This window comes from Silene latifolia, chromosome X (assembly GCF_048544455.1).
Source record: "Silene latifolia isolate original U9 population chromosome X, ASM4854445v1, whole genome shotgun sequence".
Lineage (NCBI taxonomy): Eukaryota > Viridiplantae > Streptophyta > Magnoliopsida > Caryophyllales > Caryophyllaceae > Silene > Silene latifolia.
The window spans coordinates 113,491,962-113,497,112 of record NC_133537.1 but is presented as its reverse complement, the minus strand read 5'-3'; positions in this window follow the sequence as shown (position 1 = coordinate 113,497,112).

Here is a 5,151-nt window from a genome sequence, read left to right as displayed (position 1 = left end):
CGAAAATACATTTAAAACGGATGGTTTTAGAAAAGGAAGAATAAATAAATTGACGAACAGGAATTAGCGTGATAATACAAGCAATAGTTAATTAAATACGTAAACTAATAAACTAGGTCAAGGCAACACGGGAGTTCAGGGACAGAAATCAACCAGGAACAGGCGCAGCAGAGCTGCGTCCCTTGGAAGAGAAGCAGCAGTTGCTGCGTCCGTTCCTTGGCTCAGTTCTGGCTGTGAAGCCGGAATTGCAAATCGTTAATATTCGTTGGTGATTTTAATGATCGATTAATGTTATTTGACTCGGATGAAAGTGATTATCAGATTATTTACATGTGATTAAGGGTCATAAAAGCAATAAAACATGGAAGGAACCGATTAGAACGAATATATACAAGATTAATGAGGTTAATTAACAAATTAACAAACTAATCACATTAATTAGAGTAAATAAGTTATTAATGACGAGTTAATGATGGTGACGATAAACAACAGAAGAAAAATATATCAAGGACGAATTCCAGAGACTCAATATTGATGAATCGAACCTCTAAAACCCGAATTTTATTTTAATGACGAAAACCCGCAAATATGAATTACTTGGGATTTAAGTCGGGAACTAAAAGATGAATTAATTATTAATGATGTATTAATGATATGTCAGATTATTATGCTTAAGTTATTATGTCAAAGAAACAACGAATGATTGAAAACAAAAGAAAAACAAACAAATTATCAAAAGACGAAGGAAGAAGAAAGGAAGCAGGAACTGCGGCAGCCTCACGAAGAGGCGCAGCATGTGCTGCGTCCCTTCGAAGAGGCGCAACAATTGCTGCGTCCTTTCTCGACGGTTTTCCTCTGATAATCCGTAAAAAGGGTTTAAACACGGTTTTATAAATTGGTTTTAAGAGTACTTTCGACATAAACCTTACAATATGATTACAATAATAAAGAACGATAATTAAAAGAAGGATTATACACCCTCAGACTTACATGTTTGACGAAACGATATGAACTAAGTATACATTTAGTGATGCTCGACTCAAATGTAGACAAAAGTGCCCTCGTAAGAGGAATTAAACAGATTGATTAAGTTGATTATTGTGGAGTTGGTCAAATTGGTCGGTCATGCAAAACGAGGCTGGTACTCAGAAAGATCCGAGCTTACGTGGTCGAAAGTTCAAGCACGTAGACGCCAAAAAGTAAGAACGTGGTCTAGAATGCAAAGGGAGAAAAGAAGGGCGGACACTCGCGTGAGAAATATGAGGGACCGAAGGTCTCTATTTATACTAATCACACGGAGGAAACTAGGGTTTTTGGAGAAACTTTGGAAGTGAATCTCGAAAAGATATGAAAAGATACGAAAAACACACAGAAAAGGACTTGGGAAGAGGCGCAGCAGGCACTCCATCCCTTGGAAGAGGCGCAGCACCTGCTGCGTCCTTTCCCAAGTGGTTTCCTCATGCGGAAGAAAGATTTTCGTGTTTTGGTTATAGAATAACGGATTAATCTTGTTTTCCTAAATATTTTATGTGAATATTACGGGAAATTGTTTACCAAAGATTAAAAGATTGCGAAATATGGAATAGAAATATCCGGAACATTCCAGAACATTCTGACTCGGTTTTAGAAAATGAAGACGGTTTTTTGACCCGGACTCCAAATGTACTCTAATTACTGTCAAAATGACCGTATCGGCATGTAGATGACAATTAAGAGGTAGACACAAGTATTTGAGCGATCACTTGATGATAAACTTATGAACTATCACAAATCGTTCCGCGTACCAAATTAACATGCGGCCCAATCATCATCAGGTCAACCGAAGATTACAACCTGACGACTATGGCGACGCAAGGCGGTTCAAGGGGTCTGAACCAGGGACCTGTCGTCGGGAACATTTTAGAGTCTGTCGACTATAGGGGAGGGTCGTTTAAAGTCCATTAGCCTACGTAAGGAAGCTCGCCAGCCATAAGAAGAGACCATACCTGAAATTCCTTGAAACGCTAGGGGAAACGCGATATTGGGAGAAGACAGCAGGACATAGTCTAGAACCGCTGGGGGAAATCTGCTTGTAGTCAGCTTCAAACAAACTTCGGAATAGCTTGGGGTCGATGTTGATCTCCATGTCTCGAGGGGGAATGTTTATCAGTGTACTCTCGCTGGGGGAACATAATAAAGGCGTGTCGAAACACCTGTCAAAGAGGAAATGCTCGTTGTGACAAGCTAAGTCTTGGCAGAACATGGCAACAGTTTGTTGTTGGCTTGGAAATACGAATCCGAGCGAAGAATATACGTCAAACGAATCAAATATGTGATACGACATCGAGGAAGAGGCGCGCCAAAGATGGGCCCACAAAATAACGAACTTATAACGAATCTTCGAAAATTCCTATAGAGGGAAACTGAGGAAGAGGCGCAGCAAGAGCTGCATCCCTTGGAACAGGCGTAGCACCTGCTGCGTCTTTTCCTGAGTGTGGCAATTATGCGTAAAAACCCGATGAAACAGAGGGGTTTGTTTCATAATTTCGAAACATAAACTCTTGATTTCTCTCTCAAATTCCAACCATTTCCGTCAAAATTTGATCCAAAAGCTTGCATTTTCCATGACTAATCGAGGTATGTGAATCAATCTTGCATTTATCTTCCGTATTTGATCAAATGAGAGCGACAAAATTAGGGTTTTCGACCCTAATTAGTCGAAAATTTGGGGCTTTTCCCCCAAATGATTTTGCCTTGCAAAATTGACTTTATAAATGGCTAATTGGTAGTATAAGGATCATAACCATGTATTTGTTTCGAATTTTCATTGAGTTTTGAGCATTGAGTGTAATTTTGACGGTTTCACAGCTAAACCGTAAATCGCTTCGAAAATAGCCTTAGGATGGCCCATTTGTGACTAAACTTGGTATTTGGGATCCTTGCATGATGGGTAAACTTCCTACCATCTTGTAATTTTGATTGGCGACGGCTTTTTCAGGAGACTTCCTAGGGCATAATCGCCGTTATAACAAAATGCTGTCGAAATTCCGACTCGAACCCATGACTAGGCTTCTACTTAGGCTTGACTTGACCCAAATTACCACATGAGCAGACGGGTTTGTGGGAAAATTGCCAAAGATGGCGAGAAAAGAGCGATTTCGGAGCTCCGAAAACTCGAAAATCCTTTAATTAAGGCTTGTCGTCACTTGACACGGCCTAAATTCACTTTAATTTTGCAGGTGACAAGGCTTCTACATCCAAGAAGGGTCCTATGGATGTGGACACTATTGTTGACCCTTCTCATGTGCTTGAGGAGGCGTTAGAGGAGGCTTTTACTGCTGCAGTGACGGCTGCTGAGGACGAGGTCCTTGAGGAGGAGGTTGTTGAGGAGGGGGAGGCCCCGAGACGGGCCAATGTTGGAAGGGGTGGTCGCCAGCTGAGGGGAGCACCTGCGTGGGCTGAGACCTGGGATAGTAGGCACCTGCTTTGGGCTGCGGAGGGTCACCTGTCCAACAGGACGGTGAAGAGCTTGGTAAATCGAATTCACTGCTCTTATTTCATCTTCTTTCATTCCTGTTTGTCATTACTTTTCTCCTTCATTTGAACTAAAGATAGATTTTGTTTCAAATCAATATAGGAGGCCAGGAACATCAGATCGTTCTCGGGCTATATGACGGCGATGGGGTGCTACGAGAGGCTGTCGGCTGAGGAGCGAGCCATGATCGAGCGAGGAGCGTTCGGTGCTTTGGTGCAGGCTTGGAGGGATATCGCGAGGAGGAAGCTTCGGGCTAACCTCAGTCTCGTCCGAGCTTTCTTAGACCGGTTCTGGGACACGACCTCCACGTTTCACATGCCTTTTGGCGAGGTGGGGGTCACGTTAGAGGACTACGGCATGATTTCTGGTCTGCCGTGTGGGACTGAGGTGGTGGAGTGGCCGGAGACAGCCATGAGGGTTGACTCGGCTAAGGCTAGGAGGTTGATTGGCTGGAACTTGGCGCCGAAGGCTGCTGCGGTACCTGGTTTGGTGCCTAGTTCTTAGGTTCGGGACTACTTTGGGAGGAAGACCCCGGCGTTGGTGGTGATCAAGGGGAGGGAGACAGCTCCTCCTCCCTGTACTGCAGAGCAGAGGGTCCGTTTGTGGCTCAGGTAGTTTCTGTCATCGATCTACCTCGGAGACAAGGGAGAGAGGCTTTCGACGAAGCTCCTTCCCTTTCTTTCTGACCTGAGCTCCCTAGGCCGTTGGGACTGGGTCACTGCTGGTTTTGCGGTCCTCAACCGCTTCATGAGGGCCATGGTTCGTCCGGAGTTGATGGAGAAGGGGATTTCTCCTTCTGCTGTCGGCCCTGAACTACTGTTGAAGGTATGAACCTTCACTTCATTTCATGAAAGATCCTTTCCTTTTCTGTCGAATCACGAAAGATCGTTGTTGGCTTTCTTGTTTTACAGACGTGGGTATACTCCTACTTTCCGGGCCTCGCGCGCAAGATGACGGAGCCGGTGGAGAAGGCCTATCCCGTTGTGAGGGATTGGGTGATGTGTCGCACGAGGAGTCGGCGTTCATTCCACGACGTCTGCTGGACGGCGTGAGTATTTTACCTTGCATTGTTTGTCTCTCTTCTTTTACATTTAGAACTGATAATAAGAATGACCCTTCGCTTGCTTTTCTAGTGGGTGCCCAGGCCTTGTGAGGAGTACGCTGGCGCTCCTCCCTTCGTGGCTGAGGTCCTTCGACCTAGGAGCTCGAGCCGGTTGCTGTTAAGGACGTCGATGGGTCCTGTGTGGTACTTGGGTGCGCGCTTGGCTCGTCGGTGCTCTTGGGATGTCTTGACGGTTCTCATCGATCCTCCTCGGACGATGTTTAGGGAGCCTTCTGAGGCTGAGAGGGAGGCTGGCCTGGCTGGCGTCAGTAGCGACGCCCTCCTTATTCCTGGTGAGGACTACTCGGCGTTCCTCTACGGGAGGTTGGCGTACTGGCCGGTTGTGGTAAGTGCTTTTATCCTCTTTTATTTTTTGATTATTTGAGAACACGATGAATGACCATCGGTTAATGGGAATCACCTGACTTTGCAGGAGGTCGAGGCGGCGGGTATCGAGCCCCCAGAGTACCCCGAGACCCTAAAGTATACTGACGCGACGGGGATGACGACGATCTCCGAGCTACGTGACTTTGAT